Source organism: Halichoerus grypus, chromosome 3 (assembly GCF_964656455.1).
Source record: "Halichoerus grypus chromosome 3, mHalGry1.hap1.1, whole genome shotgun sequence".
Classification (NCBI taxonomy): domain Eukaryota; kingdom Metazoa; phylum Chordata; class Mammalia; order Carnivora; family Phocidae; genus Halichoerus; species Halichoerus grypus.
In genome coordinates this window covers 39,081,535-39,105,287 of record NC_135714.1, presented here as the reverse complement: position 1 = coordinate 39,105,287, position 23,753 = coordinate 39,081,535, and the positions used below count along the sequence as shown (strand labels likewise).

General features: G+C 38.9%; 1 protein-coding gene across 3 annotated transcripts in view; it reads right to left on the bottom strand.

The window, feature by feature from the left end:
* ATP10D (ATPase phospholipid transporting 10D (putative)) overlaps positions 1 to 20,702 on the bottom strand; it is a 99,048-nt gene extending 78,346 nt beyond the window's left edge. For all 3 annotated transcript variants that reach the window (XM_036096667.2, XM_078068568.1, XM_078068567.1), the window contains exon 1: positions 20,456 to 20,702. The gene's annotated coding sequence lies outside the window, so the exon portion shown is untranslated. The remainder of the gene's footprint in view (positions 1 to 20,455) is intronic.
* Between the last annotated feature and the right edge of the window lie 3,051 nt (positions 20,703 to 23,753).

Genomic DNA, 23,753 nt, shown 5'->3' with positions numbered 1-23,753 from the left:
TTCAGTGTTCAGCGGGTGGCTTTGTTCTTCAAAGTCAAGGAACACATCTCATTGCTTTCCAAACTCCCCACCAGAGTCTAATGCTTGGCCAAAGTTAGGTCGTCAACAAATGACTGTTGATCATTGACTTTTATAGAAAAGAGGTAGCATGCGGAAAGGACACAAAACACCCCATTTCCTCTTTCATGATTCAGCCTGGCTTTCCTTCCATTAGAAGAAGGAGTAACAAGATCTAAGTTTGAGAAAACAGAAGTAGTCAGCTTGTGACTGCATTCCTTCCACCTTTATTAATAGAAGGAATCTGCTTCTCCAAGCCTGAAAGACACCTACAGAAAACCACTGTTTTCTTTCCTATTGGATTTATAAGACCAGTAAGCAATACAGTAGTGATTAAGAGCATAGACTCTGAAGCCTGACTCCGACATCAATTCCTGGCACCTCCATTTGCCACCTAACCTCGATCAAAGGGTTGTTGTGAGGATTAAGCGAGTTAATATATGTAAAGCCCTTAGAATAGTGTGTGAACCATAGTCCCATGCTAAATAAAGTTAACAAATATGGTGATTATCTGGAAAATGTTCTCTCAATTAGAGTATTTACTCATAAATATTGAGAATTTGTATGCACAGTATTGACCCTCACAACTATATCCAAGTACTTACCTATATTTAATTTCTTAAACTGTATATAACTCACACTCAGCTTTAGCAACTCTGCTTTCCGTTTAACTGGAGAGTCTGCCAGGCAACCAATCACCTGAGGATAGCAATACCTTCTAGTCAATTGTTCCCAGGGGTAAACAGAGCAACCTAGTAGACAAAACTCTGATGAACAACTTAGTATGAAGCACTGTAGGATTTTTCAAGATCATCATTCACAATTCTAAGATTTAGCCCACTCCATAAAGAGCTGATTTATCATGGGGTTCTGCTACCACACAAAATGGTCCCACACTTCATTTGACCTAATACTCTGCCACTGATTGGAACACTGCCCTCAGAATTAACAGCATTTAAAAAAAAAAAAAAACACACACACACTTGCTTATGGATTTGCTTCACATAATAACACAAACTGCCTGGATGTATGTTCACATCCATTTGCAAGAACGTGGATAAAAGTATAGAATAATTCACACAAGGCCATGAATATTGGTTATGGTAAGAATACAAAGGGAGTAAAAAAAGAACCAAATGCTTAGAGTTCAATTATCATCACTTAAAACCAAAAAGAATTTTCAGATCTAGATACTTTACTCCTGAATGAGCTACTGTCCTTAAAGGTAGGGAGGTTTAGTATTTCATTAAAAAAGGAAAAAACCTACAGTTTATACCTAGGTTTCATTGAAGTCTCCATTCCTAACTTCATTTTTAGTTTAAGAGTAAACTACTACTTGTGAAAATTTGGATTATAACAAACTTGCTGCTGGTTAGTGATGGAAAAATACCATTAAAGATTAACTATATGAAAAGGCCTGCATGTTCCTGGGCTGAGCATGGAAACTTAAAGCCCAACATTACCCAGATACGCACTGTCAAAAAACACCTGACTCTGGACACTCTGCTTTAACTAACATTAGCATTTTACCTAGAATTTTAAAAATTAATCAGGAAGATAGCACCAGTTAGTGGTATTGTCAGCTGTGAGGAATGTGGAACCTGCCAGTTTGCAAGATTCTGGAACATAAGCCCGCTGCCTTTTCAAATTCTTAGGCTGGAAGAGGGGCCACATGAGCACACAAGGGTACACAGGTCACTAACCAAGGGCTATCTTAGTGGACCACAGCTCCAGAGGCTTAGGCTCTACTTCTTACTGCACTGTTGAATCCACAACTGGCCTGGCCTGGATTTGCTTCACATAATAACACAAACTGCCTGGATGTATGTTCACATCCATTTGCAAGAACGTGGATAAAAGTATAGAATAATTCACACAAGGCCATGAATATTGGTTATGGTAAGAATACAAAGGGAGTAAAAAATGAACCTTTCTTTGTCTTTGTCACAATGAAGATATATTGATAATTTTCAAAAAATAAAGTTTTTGAAGGAAGAATCTGTAATTAATAGCTACGAAACAGCCTAATGTTGCTCTAAGCATTAAGTCTGCATGATGCTACATGATCCAATATTCCATTCAAGCTAAAAAAAACCCCATGAAGTTCTAAAATCTACAAGAGATCAATTTGAGTCACAAAATCAATTAAGGCCAGAAATAAAGAAATATAAACAAAGTACTGCATATGAAATATGTACTGGGGCGCCTGGGTGGCTCAGTCAGTTAAGCATCCAACTCTTGATTTGGGCTCAGGTCATGATGTCAGCATCCTAAGATTGAGCCCTGCATCAGGCTCTGCACTGGGCATGGAGTCTGCTAAATATTCTCACTCTCTTCCTCTCCCTCTGCTCCACCTCCCGCACGTTCTCAATAAATAAATAAATAAATAAATAAATAAATAACACTTCTATAATGATTACTGTTAATGAAATACGCTCCCCATGTCATTTATGACTTCCATTTTTTAGAGTAAGAAACAAAAGGTCAAAGGTTTTATAACTCAAGGCATGCAATGTTTTACTCCAAAGTCATGCTTTTCTAACTGTACAATACTACTTCTATAGGAAATTCAAAATCAAATAGATCATTTAAAACTACATTATTTCTAATTAGTGTACATTTTTTTCTAGAAGATATTAAGAATCAAAATCCTTCAACAACAGAGTGTACCTAAAATAACATATCACACTATGTTCCTTCTTGAACACAAATGTACTTGTAAGCAAACAGTTCTCAAAAACCCTGTTTCCCTTAATGAATACTTAATGAAAAGTTTGTAGCAAGGCAGATAACCAAAGGTAAATATGGGGTAATGAATTCCCTGGGGCCCAGTTAGTATTAAAAATGTCTGAGGTCATCACCAACCAACAAATAACTTGAAATATACACATGAGCTCACTTGTCTGAAAGAGAAAAACATTCTTATGTACAGTCATTTCAAGATGCTGTTTGTAGCTGTCAAACTCCAGCATGCATTAGAGTATCCTGAGCCATACCCCTGACTTTCTGATTCCACAGGTCTGGGGTGGCGGCTCAAGAATTTGCATGTCTAGGGGCCCCTGGGTGGCTCAGTCGGTTGGGTGCCTGCCTTCAGCTCAGGTCATGACCTGGGTGTCCTCTCCCTGCTTGGCAGGGATCCTGCTTCTCCCTCTCCCCCACTGCTCATGCCTGCTCTCTCTCAAATAAATAAAATCTTAAAAAAAAAAAAAAAGAAAGAATTTGCATGTCTAACACAGTTCCAGGTAGTGCTGCAGCTGCTGTTCCTGAACCATACTTTGAGAACCTCTATGCTAAATCACTTTATTTCAAAATGTACAGTTGAAATTAAGAGTGAACAGTTTATTAGGTATCCCTCCTGTCACTGGCAAGCCCATCTCCTCCGAGTGTATATACCAAGGCCGTGTACCGATGACTTGACAGCCCATGCAAGCAGATGCTCTCATCCAAGGCTAGAATTAACTAAAATTGTGAAGGTCTAATTTACACAAAAATTCCCCAGAGGCTGGGGACGAGGCCTGCAGGACGGATTCTGTCTACGGATTTAATACCATGATGGTCAGCTTCAGCCAACATTTCCAAAAGCTCAGCAAGGGAGAACAATAGGTCTTGGCCTTGACAGACTTCCAATCTTCTTCTCAACCAAGATGAGAAAACCCTAACAAAATATCAAAGTTGTTATATGCTCGAGACCTTGGAAGAAAGACAAGTTATCTAGCAGGGTCAGTAAAAAAAATACAGAGTCATTTTATAGCTATAGGTTTCCGAGAATAAAATAGGCACTGTTTCACAGTAGACTCAAGACAATAAAGTCTCCTTGACCTAGATGTCTCAGGTAGCTCTCCCTGAGGCAACAGTGAGCCCTGATAAAATCTGGGTTTATTCCACTCTGGGTCATCTCTGACTTACTTGTCCAACTCTCTATAAGAGGCTTATTGCCCTCAAGGAGACCAATTCCTTATCTGACTGGTAATAACGATGGCAAAATGATGCATCATTTTGATATCTTTGCTGGTTTCTTGGTTGCATCAGGTGCCAAAGGGGCACACTGGCATAGTTCCTTTAGTAACTATTCTCTTGTGAACTAAAAGGAGAAAGACTTTTCATCACCCCACATAATCTTTGGAAAAAATACGAACAGTTATAGATGTATTTAACAGGGTTTGGTGATGACAAGGGTCAATTTATTTAGTGGGAAAACTAGATCTTGAATAACAAAGTCTCATAATCCTCAGTGCTCTCCAGTGGGTGGGAGGAATCGGATTTGCCAAATAAAGTCATCTCGGAGTTCTGTGTGCTCTTTAATAGTTTCTATTAATTGAACTTCTTGAACTAAATCCCCAGTAGAAGTACACAGTCTTTATTTTTATTTTTTTTAAAAGATTTTATTTATTTATTTGACAGAGAGAGAGACAGTGAGAGAGGGAACACAAGCAGGGGGAGTGGGAGAGGGAGAAGCAGGCTTCCCGCTGGGCAGGGAGCCCGATGTGGGGCTCGATCCCAGGACCCTGGAATCATGACCTGAGCCGAAGGCAGACGCTTAACGACTGAGCCACCCAGGCGCCCCGAAGTACATAGTCTTTATTTTAGATGCATGCAAAAGCCAAAACACTGAACTGAAGTAATTACTTTTGATAACTGCTGATCATTATCATGGGAGGAGGTGCTATATAGGTATATAAAAAACCAATTCATAGTATCTTTCATTTTTACCACTAACGAAGAACTCGTTGTGATAGTTTTGTCATTCTTAGGGCCCTAAATGGGGAAAGGTCAACTCGACTCAAGCACATAACCCTTATGCATCTTTAGAAAAGACTGCTTAAACCAAGTTCACTCAGTCCCAGTTCATTCAACATGACCTGAAAACCAGACACTGTGGCTGATGCTGGGGAGACAGAAACAAAAAGTACTGTTCTACATCACAGAAGCAGCCTCTCGCCAAGACCCAGGGGAGGAAGCCTCCACAGCAGCGAGTGATGTGTTTGATAGCATTGCAGTTGAAGAGTCAAATCTGAATTTTCAAATGCAACATGTTTATTTTGAAAGAAGAGAGACGTATAAAATAGGAGTGTGGTACCTAGATGCCTGGTTTTATACTGGGAAGAGTTACCCATCCTTAATGTTTCCAAACACATTAAATATAAAGACATCTTCAATCCTCTCATGTGAGAATAAAACATATACATACACACATTCAGACACTGAAAGCTTTACCATCTGTCTTCTTCAATGTATCTCAGCTTTCCCTTGAAAAGGACCACACATCCGAATGAGTTACCTTTTGCTGATGCTTAGGCTTCCAACTGGTTTAAGCTAGCAAAAAGGCAGGGAAAATGGTGCCTGTAGTTGTATGCATATTTCTCTGTTACTGAGTACTAAAAAAAGCTCACCCATAACTCATGGTGAGTTCCCAGTATGTCTCTGTCTATTCTTAAAGCTGAAAAACCACATACGAAACTGTTAATGATAACAATCTTTAATACTGTGTTTTGACATTGGTGATTCTAATAGTACTCCTAAAATATATGTCATTGAAGTGACAGAATAGCATGTTTTTGAGATTTGATTATTCAACACTAATAAAATATTCATCCAATAAACCTAAGATCGTAACAATATCAACCATTTATAAAGACAAGCTGAGTTCTGTGTTGGGGATAAATATGTGATAACTTTAATCTTTACAACAAAGTACATATTATTATCCCCATTTAGGGTTGAAAACACTGAGGCTCAGAGTGATTGAGAAACTCACCCAAGGGACACAGCTTGGTGAGTGGCTGGTTACGCCAGCCTAATGCAAATATCTCCGATGGAATGAGAGTCCCTGTGGCTATTAGAGCTCTAGCAAAGGACACAAACACTTGAGCAGTAAGCTTGCAGAAGCCACATAGCCTCTGGCAGCCTACCAAAGAACATAAGGATTACAAGAAAGAGGACTAGTATAAAAAATGTGAAATTATGTTATTTAAGGCAAAAAGAACTAAAGACATACTTCATTTGAAGAACTAAAGTTAACAAATCAGGGGCACCTGGGTGGCTCAGTCGGTTGGGTGTCTGCCTTTGGCCGAGGTCATGATCCCAGGCTCCTGGGATCGAGCCCCATGTCAGGCTCTGCTCAGCAGAGGGCCTGCTTCTCCTTCTCCCTCTGCCCCACGCTAGTGATTGCTCTCTCTCTCTCTAGTGCTCTCACTCTCTCAAATAAATAAATAAAATCTTTAAAAAAAATAAAGTTAACTAATCAAATATTTGTATTTAATTTAAAAATACTCATTTGATGCATTCAATAGAAAGCTCTTTATATGTATTTGACACATGGTTCAGTACACACAAATAAAAGTTGCTTTTAAATGATTCATTTTGAACCTGACTTCAGTACCATCTGACCCCACAGGGACCTGTAAGCAACTAAACCATGATCCTTCACTGCCCCCCTTCATGCATGGCCTTAGTTCCCTTTATTCAGTTTCAATTTTATGGTCAACCCTGTTATCACTTCTGTATATATTCTCTCTACCCCTTAGCTCTGCTCTCCTTTCTTGGCAAAACTCTTACCCTAGTTGTATTCAAACCAGTTATATCTAAATCTGTATTATAGTCTGTTGTAGTACCTACAGGTGGAAAGTACCTGGGGAGAAACATAATGTCCCTGATCAATGTCACTTTCAATCACTAAGCATGAATCAGGAACTGGCCACACATGCTGGCTGCAAGCAGCATTTCCACTCTCATCGTCTTTCCACTTTCACAGACGAGTATTTCACACCTTCTGCTCTCACTTGCCCTATCTCCCCCTCCTGACTCTTCCTGCTGATGACCCTGTTTCTACTGTACTGAGAAAACCAAAGCCATCAAACCAGAACTTCTACAGGTTCCCCCATGTAACTGTCCTCCAGCTCAGACCTCCTCCCAAAACTCCAGACTCATGTGTCTGACTGCCAACGAGGCAGCCTATCGCTAGATGGTAACATGGACAGAACTGTGCTCCTCCCCCAAAACCTGCTTCCGCCACAGATCAGCCCTATCAGGTGATGGCCATTCTACCCTTCCAGATCCTCAGTCACAAAGCCTCTGATTCATCCCGGGGTCCTGTCCTTTCCTCAAAACCCATATATGGGCGCCTGGGTGGTTCAGCCAGTCAAGTGTCTGACTCTTGATTTTGGCTCAAGTCATGATCTCGGGTCATGAGATCGAGCCCCGAGTCAGGCTCTGTGCTCAGCTTGGAGTCCGCTTAAGGTTCTCTCCTCTCCCTCTGCTCCCCCACCCCCTGCTCATGCTTGCTCTCTCCCTCAAAACAAACATATAGTCAGTCAGCAAATTCTCTTGGCTCTTCCTTTAAAATATATCCAGAATCTCACCACTTGGAATCACCTCTACCACTACCACCTAGTCCAGTTAAAACCCAAGTTACATCCTGAATTTTTCACAATTTAAAACTCTCTAGAGGTTCTCATCTTAATTATGAAAACAGCTGTCAGTGTCACCTGCGTCTGCCTCCCAAAGTGCTCTCTGATCTACTCCTCCTCCCTTCCTTCAGTCTCCACTACTCAGTCTACTACTCCTCCCCCGCTTCAGGCTACTCCCTCCAGCTTCCCCCCAGCAATCCCTGCTCTCCTTCCCAGTTTTATTTTCCAAAGAACTTTTGCTCACTTTCTAACATCATAAAATTATTATTGTATTTTAGCCCTTGTTGGCTCTCCTCTTCATTAGAGGAGGACTTTCTATCTTTTTTGTTCACTGATACAACTTAGGCCTCAAAAGTTATCAAGCACAGAGTAGACTTTCAATACGTATTTGTGGAATCCATATGAAAGAATATTTCCAACTTCACCAGTAACCTAAAAAAAGCAATTAAATTACTGTTTTTTAATATTTTTTTGTACTAAATATAGCAAAGAGTTTCTTTATTCATAATGCTCAATGAAAGCAAGCTTTCATACAGTGCTGGCATAATCTAGCCTGCTTCTTCACTTCTCTGGAGCCAAAAGGTAATATGCCTTCATTCATATGAAGTAACACCCCTCTGATACACAGCAAAAAAACAGGATACCTGTAACAATCTTGTATACACCAGCTCCACAAATTGTAAAAGCTTAGTTATTTCATGATCTCACTATATCTCACTATATCTTTTATTGTACATGCTAAAGTTATTAGAGTTTCATATTAAGATTTATACCATGTAGGGGCACCTGGGTGGCTCAGTTGGTTAAGGGTCCAACTCTTGATCTCGGCTCAGGTCATGATCTCACGGTCGTGAGACTGAGCCCTGCACTGGGTTCTGTGCTGAGCATGGAGCCTGCTTAAGATTCTCTCTCCCACACTCTCGCACATTCTCTCTTAAAAAAAAAAAAAAAAAAAAGATTTATAGCGTGGAACCCTAAAATGGCCACTAACAAGACGATGCAACAAGAAGACATAAAAAGGGAAATAAAGGGGTGCCTGGGTGGCGCAGTCGGTTAAGTGTCTGACTCTTGGTTTCAGCTCAGGTCACAATCTCAGAGTGGTGGGATCAAGTCCCACGTTGGGCTCCGTACTCAGCGTGGTCTGCTTGGGATTCTCTCTCCCTCTGCCCCTCCCCTCTCCACTGCATTCTCTTCCTCTCTCAAATAAATAAATAAAAATCTTTTAAAAAAATGAACATTTAAAAAAGGGAAATAAACAAATAGACCCTATTTTTAAAAATAGCTGAAGTATTTGAATTTCACTGTTATAGCACTCTTAAGGAGGAAGTTTTCTGAAAACTATTTAAAGTAAAGGAAAAATATTTAAAGAGGATAAGGCTTAGCAACTTCAATAGAAAATTCATCATTTGAAAGCTGGAAAAAAAACCTTAAATATCCAACTATACTTTATACACAAGAAAACTGAGATTCAGAGACATTGACTCACCCATTATTATACATCAAGTTAGTGGCAGTCACATAAAATAACCCAGCTGTTCTCTCCACTCCATTTTATTACTCATTCATATATAGGTAGGCTTTTATTAATTCCTAAACTGCACATTATCTATAAATGGGTCATAAATTCATTTTGACATTTGAATATGCTCGCTAAAATTTTGTATGATGGCGTGCTTAAACTGTATTTAAAATCACTAAGATTTATTCACATTTGTATCTACCTTAAAATTTTCACAGATAATTTGGAGGAACTACCCTACTGTGTCATTTTCATCCTAACAAGTCCTATTATCACTCACAATAGCCTACTTTTTACATTGATATCTTATAAAAGCAATATTAGAAACCATTTCTGGTTTAAATATTTACAAGAAGAACATAGCTGGGAGAAGAGCATGAACAAACACACGGACACTGACAAACTACAAATCCATACGAAAGAATATTTCCAACTTCACCAGTAACCTAAAAAAAGCAATTAAATTACTGTTTTTTAATATTTTTTGTACTAAATATAGCAAAGAGTTTCTTTGTTCATAATGCTCAATGAAAGCAAGCTTTCATACAGTCCTGGCGTAATCTAGCCTGCTTCTTCACTTCTCTGGAGCCAAAACGTAATATGCCTTAAAATGTTCATCCGCCTTGGCACTGAGTAGAAAGATGATCAATTCAGCACTGGAAACGGCACTAATCCATGTGTCCAGAAAAAGAGAAATTGTTAAATTATGGTATATCTAAGTGGAAATATAATACAGCTGTTTAAAAAAAATATTCGAATGAATTTTTATTAAAAAAAATGTTTGGGGGCACCTGCGTGGCTCAGTTGGTTAAGTGTCTGCCTTCGGCTCAGGTCACGATCCCAGGGTCCTGGGATGGAGTCCCGCATCGGGCTCCCTGCTCAGCAGGGGAGTCTGCTTCTCCCTCTCCCTCTGCCCCAATCCCCCACTCGTGTACTCTCACTCGCTCTCCCTCTCAAATAAATAAAATCTTTTTAAAAAATGGGGTTTACAAGGTTTTAATCCATGATCTAGATCTGTATACCAGTATGAACTCAAATGGAATATATAAACTATTTATATATATGAATCTGGAATAAAACAGTTTTAAACCATTAACACTGGTTATTTTACGGTAGTAATTAATAGATAACTTTTAAATATCTTTTGTACCTGTTCATATTTTTTACTATGAAAATACATATTTACTTTATCATTAGAAAACAGATCTTCATTTCAGTGAAAATCTATTCTAAAACTAATCCCACCAAACATGCCCAAGTTTAATCACAAAGCCAAATGCTTATGGTAGAGAAAAGCATACATGGAAGTTAGTGCATTGCTTCTACATTTAAGATTCAGGGAAAAGATGTAATCCTTTAAGTTTTTGTTTTAAGAATAACCTTATAAAATGCAAGACAAGCATGCTGTCTCAACGCTGAAAAAGATATTCACATCCAAGTCCACAAGCAGCATGTGTATCATACTAATAATACTTGATACCATGTCAGAGAAAACAGAAACATGAGTTAGTATATATATAAGCTTCATCATAAAGGCAAATATGTGTGTCCCTGCCAAGAAAGCTTGAATGTAATTAAAAATGTGGCAAAGCCACCTCAAGCATTCAGGTCTCCTTTGGACAAAAGATTATTACTAAAAATCTCATAGATGTAGGTGGTTAAATTTTAAGATAGCTTACTTAAATGCCCAGGTAGCTACGGGAGATTGTCTTCTTTATGAAAATTAGCTGTGAAATAGAATTTAAATAATTTTCTGCAAAAAGATAATTTGGGAGGGTGGTGGCACCTGGCTGGCTCAGTTGGTAGAGCATGTGACTCTTGACTGACTCTTGATTTCGGGGTTATGAGTTCAAGCCCCATGTTGGGTGTAGAGATTATGTAAAAAAAAAAATAAAAATTTTCTGCAAAAGGTTTAGATAATGTTGCAGTAAAACACATTATACTTATGTAGGGCATATACATTTCTAGATATAAAAGGAATCTCAATCTTAAAAACAAGTCATTATACTTTCCAAATATTACCTTCATTGCTCTATATATTAGAAAATTAAAGTCAGTGTGGGGAAAAAACACTTGAAGGTCAGGTTTTCAATTCTTACTAAAGGACCTATTTCAAGGTTCTTTCTGCTGATTTCCAGTATCTTCATAACATGACCTATCTCCAATATTCTGAAATGAACTGTTCAGCACCATGTGGGCCTAATAGGATAAAGAGAACTGACAAAACATTTCAGCAATAAATGAGAGACTTAAGCTGACTTGATTAAATCCCAAGCATACTGAAAGAACACAGCCTGTGTTGTATACAGATGCACTGTGAAAATACTTTTATGCTGAGACTCTAACTTTATTTTTTTTTTTAAGATTTTATTTACTTATTTGACAGAGAGAGACACAGCGAGAGAGGGAACACAAGCAGGGGGAGTGGGAGAGGGAGAAGCAGGCTTCCCGCAGAGCAGGGAGCCCGATGCAGGGCTCGATCCCAGGACCCTGGGATCATGACCTGAGTCGAAGGCAGATGCTTAACGACTGAGCCACCCAGGCACCCCTGGGACTCTAACTTTATATGGAATTAATTAATTACAACTTGAATGATCAGAGTAGGAATCTATATCAGTCGCCGCCTCCACAAAGGCACTCAAGGACCTCTGATAAGAAAACTTGATTCCCCAGGCACAAAATCCCTACTGAGGATGAAAAAAAAATGTCCTCCTTTTTCCCTTACGAAACACAAAAATGTTTAGTTTAATTATGTCTTTTGAAGCCAGCTCAGTAATAACACACAGGTATCTGAAATGGCATACAGGAGTCAATGGAATTGTCTTCCTTAGAGGCCTTTTCAACTAGACCAGGCACCCGCCCACCAAAACCCAGCGAATATGACCTGCTCATCAAGGATCTTACCGTAAGCTTATGTTCTCAAACTATCACAGATCGGAATCACCTGGAGTTTGTGAAAACACAGCCTCTGCGCCCTACACACACACACCAGTTTCAAATTCACACACACACACACACACACACACACACACAAACACACAGCAGTTTCAAATTCAATAAATCTGCAGTGAGGCCTGAGAATTTGTTTTTCTAACAAGTTCAACTGATGCTGATGGGTACCAGACTTTGAAAACACACACACACACACACACCAGTTTCAAATTCAATAAATCTGCAGTGAGGCCTGAGAATTTGTTTTTCTAACAAGTTCAACTGATGCTGATGGGTACCAGACTTTGAAAACCACTGACGCAGGCAACTCAAATCTGCTCTGGAAAAACTTATTTTTAATTTCTAAATATACTTTCTCCATGTATTCATTGTCATTAAATATTTTCATGCAACTAATCACTTCTATCCCAATAGTGTATATATTACTGTTGCTCAAATAATTAGTGAAACTACTCTTTCATACACAAGAAATAGGGTATTTTCTGGATGTGTAACCACAGAAATTCTTTTTAGAGCCAAAAGAAAATAACATGCTTAAAAGAATGAGGGATTAGAGGGGAAAAATGGAGTTATTTGTAGCTAAAATGGAAAGAATGTAACTGCTGAAAGATGGTATATACTTGTAATACTAGGGGTTAAATCAGTAGACTACATCAAATATTTTCCAAAGGTTTTTTGCAGCTTATTAACCTGAGTTCTAAATATGAATCAAATAAACACATCAGAGTAAAACTTTAAGTCATATTTTCCTTTAAATGTATATGGCATCACTGGATACAAGATGAAGATGGGCATTTCTTTAGTTGAACTAAAGAATTTCAGTAGAATAGATGAGGGATTTAATTAATTTCTAAAAACTATTTGAAGATTCACTTCTGGAAGTGTTGGATGACTTAAAATGTTATATTTCATAGAGAAGTATTATGTTACAATGGCTAAAAATTACGTTAGCACATGACTTAATGTAATGAAAGCATAGATTACATATGACAACTACAGGCATACCTTGGAGATATTCGGTTCCAGACTACAATAAGGTCAAATGAATTTTTTAGTTTCCTGGTGCATATAAAAGTTATGTCTATATTATTCTGTTGTCTAGTAAGTGTGCAATAGCATTATGCCTAAAAAACAATGTAAATACCTTAACCAAAACAATGTACATACCTTAATGCCTATCAGTCTTAATTCAAAAATGCTTTATGGCTAAAAAATGCTAACTATTATCTGAGTTTTCAGTGAGTTGTAATCTTTTTGCTGGTGGAGGGTCTTGCCTCAGTGCTGATGGCTGCTGACTGATCGGGGTGGTGGTTGCTGAAGGTTAAGGGTGACTGTGGCCATTTCTTAAAATAAGACAACATTTGCTGCATCAACTGACTCTTCCTTTCACAAACGATTTCTCTGTAGCATGTGATGCTGTTTGACAGCATTTTACCCAAAGAACTTCTTTTAAATTGGAGTCAATCCTCTCAAACCCCGCCACTGCTCTAACAACTAAGTTTAGGTAATATTCTAAATCCTTTGTTGTCATTTCAACAATCTTCACGATAGCTTTACCAGGAGTAGATTCCATCTCCAGGAACTACTGATCACTAATCAGCATAACAAATATAATAAGAATGAAATTATGTAATAAGAATGAAAAAGCTTGAAATACTGCAAGAATCACTACAAAGTGACACACAGACACAAAGTGAGCAAATGCTGTTAAAAAAATGGCACTGATAGATTTGTTCGACACGGTTGCCGCAAACCTTCAATTTGTAAAAAATTCAATTACCTGCAAAGTGCAATAAAACGAGGTATGACCGAATTCAAATTGTCTCAACATATATATTTAAACTGTTCCTGAGGCCTGTAGGTCTTACACTGGGTAGTATATAAACACCAGTAAGGGACAAATGAAAACTGTAAATGGTATTAAGTTAATGGTGCTCACTGGAATTATAAAATGGATTCATAATAAATGGCCAATTCCAATAATCAACACAGTGCTACCCACCCTTTAAAACACATTCATCGCAAATAAGAAGTGATGATATAATTAGCTGTTTTCAAAAAAAGCAACAAATACATCTGCAGCTAGTAGAAAAAATACAAGCTCTAAAAGTTCAAGTGATACTGATACTGATAAAAGTTCAAGTGATGCAGCCATCAGCACTGAGGCAAGACCCTCCACCAGCAAAAAGATTACAACTCGCTGAAAACTCAGATAATAGTTAGCATTTTTTAGCCATAAAGCATTTTTAAATTAAGACAGATAGGCATTAATGTATGTACATTGTTTTGGTTAAGGTATTTACATTGTTTTTTAGGCATAATGCTATTGCACACTTACTAGATGAAAGAATAATGTAGACATAACTTCTATATCAGTGGTCAAATTGACAGTCTGCAACATACCACAAGATCTTAGCCCCCTCTGAGCCTCAGTTTCCACATCTGTAAAATGGAAATAACATCATCCACCTCACAAAGTTTTGTAAGGAGGTTTATTAAATAATGCACTGTGCCTAATATGCTGAATAACTTCATCTTTCAACTATTGTTTGTTGAGCTTCTACTATATGCCAGGCAATGTTACAGATAACAAAAATAAGTCAGGGAATAAAACAGACAAAAATCTCTGCCTCCTAGGAGCTTACCTTCTAGTGTTCATTTATTTTACCTTCTCTTAGGCACTGTGCTGGGTACGTTGGAAAAGAATAAAAGTGCCCAGAACAGGTCAACATACTCAATTCAACAAAAAAAGATGACACTGGTGTAATCATACAGTATAAAAATTTAGAAAGCAGAAAGTCCTATGAGAAGACATGACCTGAGGCTGGAAGACAGAAAGGGAGTGGAGGGGAGGCTTCTGGGAAGAGAGAGCATGTTAAATGAGCTTTGGGAAATGTCTACAATCTGAGAGGAGAGATTTGTAGATTTTAGAAAAGGAAATATTATGAATGAAGTCTGGGTGGTTGAAAAGCCCTGTGTTCATTTAAGTACTGCTGAGTACTTCAATATGGCTGGAGCTTCAAGTACAAAATAAGGAGTGAGGGGAAATTAAGATGGATATCTATGTTAGGACCATGTAAGTTCTTACTAAGATGAAGAACTTATACTTAGTTTGAAGGAAATGGGAAATCACTGAAGATATTTGAGAGGGTGTGATATGGACATTTAAAGGATTTATTTGCAAGAAGTTGAAAGACACATCACAATGGGGGAGAAAAGGTAGGGAGACTAGACTGGAAAAAAGGAGCAATGTGCTTCAGAACACGGTTGACCAGTAACCGAACAAGGAGTGGTATCATTAGAGATTTCCAAAGGTACCTGAGTGCACCCCTGTGACAAGAGCAGCACCAGTGGCTGGCAAGGGCAACATGGTAACAACCTGGCAGGGACGACTCTCCGATTCCCCACTATTCCTCCTGTCCTCTGCCCAGTACCAATACTACATCCTTAACACCACATACTCTATCCACACGTTCCTACCACCACCCGATCCATCTGAACCATGACCCAAATCAAGCAGGCAAAAGTGTGACAAATTGGGCACTGGGGACCACAATACCTGCTCTTTTGCATTAGGTTAGCTTAAATGAAATGTTACAATTTGAGAGAGAAGGAAGACAATATGGGATTCTGAGTAAGAATTATTAAAATTCCATTTTCCTGGGGTACCTGGGTGGCTCAGTAGGTTAAGCATCAGACTCTTGGTTTGGGCTCAGGTCATGATCTCAGGGTTCTGAAATCCAGCCCCCCCACCCCCACTTCTGGCTCCACACTCAGCAGGAGGCTGTTGGAGATTCTCCCTCTCCCTCCGCATATTCCCCTGCCGACCCCCAAACTCTCTCCCCCCCCACCCCCGTGCTCATTCACTCTGTAAAATAAACAAACAAACAAACAAACAAACAAATAAATTCCATTGCCCTATTGAAAACATTTCACTTTTCTCTCAGTCCCTGGTTTAGGAACCTTAAAGGTATGGTTAATAGTTCAGAAGCAGGCATTTTTCTAACCTGGCAAGGCAGAAATGTTGATTTGTTAGCTGAAGGACATCACAGGTAAGTAGAGAGAATCTTCGTGATAAAAATATGAGAACACCTCTTTAGGAAAGACTTTAGTGAAGAAAGGATTTATAAATTAAGATTTTTTAACTATAACCTTCAGTGTATTGTTATAGCCTATAAGGGAAATGAGAATGTTTTTAAATAGTGCTAATTATGAGAACAATAACTTGAAGAAGAAGAGGTCACAACATTTTTGGATAATTTTTTAAAAATCTATCTGAGAGAGAGAGCATGCGAGCACACACACAAGCACAAGCGGGATGAGAGGCAGAAGGAGAAGCAGACTCCCTGCTGAGCAGGGAGCCAGACAGACATGGGGCTCCATCCTGGGACTCTGGGATCACCACCTGAGCCAAAGGCAGGCACTTAACTGACTGAGCCACCCAGGCACCCCAAAATTTTTGGATAATTTAAAACTGATTTTCACCTTCTTTCTCAGAAGCTACTCTGATTTTATTATCTTTCCTATATAAAGAGTTGAAATTTTATAAATTTGTTTTGCTAACCTAAATACAGCCATATTCCTTCCTCTTCCTCATTCAGAAAGGCCTTGAATGGAGTAAGTAGATTTTAGAAAAAGAAACTAGGGAGTGTGTAATTAAAGCCTAGTGGCTTGGGCCCCAAGCAGATATGATCAACAGGAAATGAAAAGGAATAAAGCTTTAATCAGTCCAACACTGTTTATTATTTTAGAAAATAGCTGGGGGCAGGAGAGTGAATGTGACTAGAGTAAGTTTTATCTTGGGATTCCCTTATAATCCAAATGTTCTCACCAGCAAATATAATCCAGAAACAATGATGACATCTGACAGGGGATTACCCACACAGAGACTACAGAGGCTTTATGCAAGAAGGGAAAGGGAGTATCATCTATGTGCTCTTCGTTCTAGGACAAATTGCTTTATTAGGATAGTGACTTGTTTTTCCTGATAACTAAAATATACTTACTGTCGAAATTTTAGAAACTACAGATTAATACCATGAGAAAAACCAGAAATCACCCAGAACTCCATCACCCACACATAAGTAACATTAACATTTGGTTTATTCTCCACCAATAAATTAGTTTCTGTGCATAGATTGGATATTTTTTTCAAAAGTAAGATTTGTAACTTTTCATTCCCCCATCACAAAGATTTTTCCATATCATGAAAAAGTCTTCCTTCCCAACAACTTCACACATTTTGATTGCCTTTCCATGCTAGTTAATGTGATGTGTAAAAATGTGGTAACTTATTGCTATGCTGAGTATTCTCCCAATACAGGGAAATAAACATCGAACCTTAAAAAATAAACATCCCAACCTTAAAAAAGCCCATTTTTCTCTTTTGTGATTGCCCATTTATGCCTATTTTTCATTGGGCATAATTTTTCATGTGGGTGTCTATTTATGTCTCACTGTGTCTTATCGTATCTTCTGAAAGGGCTTACCAGTATATAAAATGTAGACCTTAGAGTTTTAATTTCAGTTTTGGCATTTCTTGGCAATATTTTTCAAAACAGTATTTTTGTGATTATAAAATAATAGTTGTTGTAGAAGATTTGGGAATATGTGGGAAAATATTTTTAAAAAGCTGTAATTCTACCACCTAGAAATCCAATTTCTTTTTCATATATGTCAGTGAATATATCCATTGATACAAACAGGAACTTGTAGGCAAACAGGAAGTACAACAGTCTTGTTCAATGTTGTTCAAGGTTTGTTAATTTAGAAAAATGCCTGACATGTACTAAGGGCTTAATATTTGAGAAAGTGGTATTTTATATTTCAAAATTATATTTTACACATTCAAGATAATTTAGTGTTAAATTTTGCTTTTTCACTCAAAACATTGCAAGGATTTTTTAAATCACGAAACTTTTTCAAAACTATTTTCACAAGTGAATTTTATCAATATAGATATATATTACCTTAATTTAAGTATTTTGCTACTGGGGGCTTTATTCTGTTTGTTTGTTTTTTTCATATTACAGACAACACTGTAATAAACATATTTATAAATCTTCCTATAAAATTCAGATGGTTTCCTTGGTATATATTTCTAGACCCAGTCAAAGCCTGCAAAGATGTACAGGTTTTAATACATTTTCCCATATAATTACCTCAAATCGTTATATGAATATACCCTTCATTTAGAAGCATAAAGATTTCATGAAGGCCACAACTCTTCTACGAAACTAGTACCACTGTTACTTCTTACTCTAATAGTACTACTAGTTCCATGAAAAGTGTTGTTTCTATGGCTAAGATGATTTTTTTTTTTTTTAAAGATTTTATTTATTTATTTGACAGAGATAGAGAGCACAGGCAGGGGGAGTGGCAGGCAGAGGGAGAAGCAGGCTCCCCACTGAACAGAGAGCCCAACGTGGGACTCGATCCCAGGACCCTGAGATCATGACCCGAGCCGAAGGCAGATGCTTAACCAACTGAGCCACCCAGGCGCCCCTAAGATGATTTCTGAAATGAAGTAAGTCCATCTTAGATAATAGGAAGGGAATAATGTCTTTACGCGAATACGTATGCTCACTTCAAACCTCTTCTGAAATAAGGAAAGCTGCTCAGCTGCTCTAACTATGGTCCAAGAATGGTGATAGCATCCAGCATGCACATTATTGCTCCAAGGGTTGATGAACAGATTCTTCTTTTTTTTCAAGCACTGACAAGAGATTAAATTTATGTTCACCAATGCGTTGGGTTTTGGGAATCCTCAAGTGATCTTGCTTTTAGCATTTTCTTTGATTTTCCTTTATTAAAAAGACTACTTCTGATCAGACAATAACTAAAACATGTACTGTAGCCTTCAATATGTGAATATTTTTTACCTCTTATTTTAAAAAGTGATTCTAAGAAGTTTGTCTAACCAATGAGTCATTTCCTTCATTTTACTGATATCAAAATAAAAAATATCCTACTCTATTTCTATTTAGGTTCTCTAAGTAATTGTATTGAAAAAGTATTTGGTTCTTGCCATGCAAAGGTCAAGCTTCCTGAAATCCTGGGTTTTTTTTTTTTTTTTTAAAGATTTTATTAGAGAGAGAGAGAGAGAGAGAGAGCAAGAGCAGGGGGAGGGGCAAAGGGAGAGGGAGCAGATTCCAAGTTGAGCAAGTAGCCTGACATGGGACTGGATCCCAGGACCCCGGGGATCATGACCTCAGCCAAAGGCAGACACTTAACCAACTGAGCCACCCAGGCGCCTCTGAAATCCTGTTTTAGACTGCTTAGGTTCTCCATTTTTTTATACAATTTAGCAGGTGTTAAATTAGCAGTTAGTGTCATTTTTTAAACTCCCTAAAACTTGTTGAATGTTGCCAAGTTGTTTTTCAATATATGCAGTATGATCTCATTTTGATAAAAACAAACTATCTCAATGTAGGTATGTAATATGTATTTGTAATGAGACTAGAAAAGAGTCTAGAAGGAGCAGACATTACCTCCTGGGGTAGCTTGGAGTGCAGGCTCACACTGGGGCACTGAATGAGTTTAAGGTGTTACAGGGATCAGTGTCACATGTCTGCTCTTAACAAGCCAAAGACTTTTTTTTTTTAATGATGGTACTCTTCACAGAAATTTGACCTAGCCCAGTATAAAAATTACTATCTCCTCTGGAGCTTTCTGATACAGCAATCAGTTGGTGGATAAGCCGCCCCTATTCTTGTGGATCAATCTTTCAAGGCTGAGAGTCAGAGGCTTGCTCTCAGACTATAGAACTGTTTTCTCCTTGTAAAGAACTAGCAGGAAAAGAAGCAGGAAGAAACTTTGTGGTCTTATTGAGGTAACATTCTAAACAGCAGGGTTCGCATGCCCTTATAATTAAGGGTAGTTTAAATATATCCTTGTTAAAGTCACAGAGGCTCGACCCTCCAAACTGGAGGGTTTCACTAACCAACCTGATGTCTCTCTGCTGTACATAGTAAAGTATGACTATGTTTTATAATGTAAGAGGAAGGATGCTCCAAACTATTAAGTTCTGCAAAGTTAGTGTGTGCGGGGAAGAACGCGGGCTTTTTTGCCCCACTCCTTTAAAAACTATTTCTGAGCAAACTCCAACACAAGCACCTTTTCCTTCCTAAGGAACAAACCCGGTTTATTTACTGGGCTAAAACTTCAACCCCCATCCTCTTCGTTACCTTTGAGACAAAGCCAAAATTGCCTTAAACTGTTCCATTTCACAATGAGGTGACAAGTGTGTGTGCGCATAATTTATCTTTTCACAAATCCCAGCTTTAAGAACAGATAAAATAATTCCTCCTCTGAAATCAAAATCAAGTGACTGAAAATGGTGTGTTTCTCCTTTTTTTTCCCCCCCAAATTCAACAACAGCCCTAACATCTACTTTTGAGGCACTTCATCAAACCTGAAAGCAGTTTTTGGGGAAGCGGGAGAGGAAGAGGGGAAGGGAGCGAGGAGAAGGGTGAGAAGTAAAACAGAAGGCAGTCCAAGGGTTTCGCACGTTCACCCTTACCAATTCCTCCCTCGGCACACATCACAGCATGACGATCGCCACTCTCAAGGTGCAAGAGAAAAACCCAGCACAAATCCGAAGAGTGGAGGCGGGTTATGCTTCTACGCCAGCCATTTGCTTTTGCGGAGGCGGGGGTGAGGGTGGAGGTGGGAATCAATTCTCAGAAGACAGCCCCCAAACTCCACTGCGGGAGCCGGAGCCCAACCACGACCTCCTCCTCCTCCTCCCGTCCCGGCCAGGCTCGGGAGCCGCCCTGCTTCCGAGAACAGCCAATCGCCCGCCGCCCCGCCTTCCGTGACGTAAGGGGCGGGGCCTGGAGGAGACTGGCTTCCCAGCGGCGTCTGGGGCACACTGCTCCCTGTCTGTTGGGTGGGGATACCCGGGTCGTCCGGGGCCTTTATAGTCCCACCCCAGCCACTTACGTAGCCTTGAAAGCCTTGGCAGTTATTTTTTGGAGGGTAAAGGGATCAAATCTAAACATTTAATATCATCGTTTTATACTGGGAAAGAAATTGAGAAGACCACAATTTTGATTTGGTCTTTCCTCCTGCCCCCCCGCCGCCCCCGCCCCCGCCCCCAACCCTTCCCTCACTCAGTGCGATGTGCTCTGTTCATATACCTGCCATGGTCTGTTAGCTTAAAACTCAGGGCTTTAAAAAAATTGTTTTCTTCAAAATAAATTCCAGCAACCCATCTGGTCTCTCAAAACTTCTGACCAACTAAGTGCTTTGAGAAAGGAAAGGGAATTAGGAAAAGACAGAACCAATAATGGCAATAATTCAGATCTAAACCTATTAATCGCTGGCTGCCAATCGTTTTATCCCCAAACCTCCACAATTCTTTTGTACATCTTATGTTTTCTCAAATGTTTCTCATATATGTATCGAAAAGTGAAGGAAACTAAAGGATCATACAAATGTTTCACTAACAGTGAAGAGCTCTCCATGGCAAACTCATGCATCCGCTTGGGAGGCTTGCAAACTCTCCCAGACCAGGCTGGAGAGGCCAAACAAGTTCCTGCACCCACTAAGAAGGTGCGTCTCCCAGAGGGGAGAAACAAGTTCTGGGTGTGGCTTCCTGTGATGGCTGAATCTGGAAACCTCCTTCTTCAGGCAAGGGCAGATCTCTATACAGTTCAGTCAACTCTGGGAATAAATCCAGCTTCATAGAGCAGACTGTCATTTATGTGGCCTCTGAATTCCTGGCCTTGGTAGCATTTCTTGCAGTCATGTGAGTGTCCCTAAAATGATTTAAGATTACACAAATTTTCTACCTGATAGCCAACCTTCTTGAGGAGACTTTAAATTTAAGAAAAGCCTCCCAGAGTTTCCCCAGTCAGCATTGATGCTGTAATCTCAATGGAAGGCCTTCCTGGGAGGATGCATACCAGGACAATTCAAGCAGGCAGCTGGTATTTGCAGCCTGTTTGGATTGCTTAAATCAGTGGTTCTAACTAGGTACACATCAGTCAACTGGGGAGCTGGATGCCAAGGCTCCACCCAGGTCAATTAAGCTGGAATCTCTGGGAATGGGGCTCTGACAATTTTTTCTTTCAAGCTAATCTGCAAGGGTTGAGAATCTCTGGCTAAGATTTAAATTACCGTCTTAGAGAAAAATCTGAATAATATATAAATTAAAAAATGCAGTAGCCGAATAAGGTGAAACATTTGGTAATATAACTTATCCTTATATATTCTTTATATATTTGTATATTTTTATATAAATATAGAAAATATGTAGTAAGATACACACCAAAATTGTTTACTCAAAGGGGAAGGATGGAAGAGTGAGAGGCCATTATTAGCTTTCTGTTCGTGTCTGTATCATTTGACAAGGAAAGGAGCGTGTACCCCATTTATGATTTAAATATATCCAGTCAGGTTTTAAAAATTAATGCTTAATGAATGTCATTGCAAATAGCCACCATTAAAGTGGCCTTCAGTTTGTTTTTGCAAATGTTCCTCTAATATCTAACTTTTCTCCTGAGGGTTATTTCCACTTTATTTAAACGAAAAAAGAAAAAATCAAAAATCCATAAAATCTTTAACACATTAGCTACCAAAGTGTGATTATTAATCTATACAGTCATTGCCAAACTTAATATATGTACTTCCTTATAATTCATATAATGTATCTATCATCTGGTGAAGTTTTTAAACTAATATTCAAAGTATATAATATAGATGTAAGGAAATTTCATCTTTTCCAACTGGAAAATTATTTGTAATTAGTATCTCAATACTAACGGCTTCATAATTAATTCCCAGTAGGAAACATGGCATAGTAGTCAAGTGCCTAGTTTGACCTGGCTTTAAATTTTAGCTCTGTATATTTTTAGATTAATGATCTAGGGTACCATCTCTAAGCCCCGTAGGTAAAATGAATCCAATAATATCTACCATAGTGTTATTAAAATTACACCAACTCATATAGCTGCTTTACACAGTGCTTATCACTGTATAAAGTAAATAATGGGTACTTAATAAGTGATAGTTTATTAATCCACTGACTTCTACTTTCCTCTCTTTTCTTTTTTTTTTTTAAAGATTTTATTTATTTATTTGACAGAGAGAGAGAGAGAGCGAGAGCAGGAACACAAGCAGGGGGAGCGGGAGAGGGAGAAGCAGGCTTCCTGCCGAGCAGGGAGCCCGATGTGGGACTCGATCCCAGGACCCTGGGATCATGACCTGAGCCGAAGGCAGACGCTTAACGACTGAGCCACCCAGGCGCCCTTTCCTCTCTTTTCTTAAACATACTCAAAGATTAGCATGGCAGCAATGGACTAAGAATTTATCAGGAAACATTTTTATAAAACAGTAAGTATGATTCTTCCCATGGTCATCAATACTTCTTATCCACTTATATATGTGAAAAAGCAACATTCATTCTTTCAGGTCACTGCTTTATTTATTTACTTTTTTTTTAAGATTTTTTTTTTTTTTAAAGATTTTATTTATTTATCTGACAGAGAGAGAGAGAGAGACAGGAGAGAGGGAACACAAGTAGGGGGAGTGGGAGAGGGAGAAGCAGGCTTCCCGCCGAGCAGGGAGCCCGATGCGGGGCTCGATCCCAGGACCCTGGGATCATGACCTGAGCCGAAGGCAGCCACTTAACCGACTGAGCCACCCAGGCGCCCCGTTTTTTTTTTTAAGATTTAATTATTTATTTGAGAGAGAGAACAAGAGCTCACGAGAGAGCGGTGTGGAACGGCAGAGAGAGAGTCTTAAGCAGACTCCGTGCTGAGCGCAGAGACCTACTCGGGGCTCGATCCCATGACCCTGAGATCATGACCTAAGCC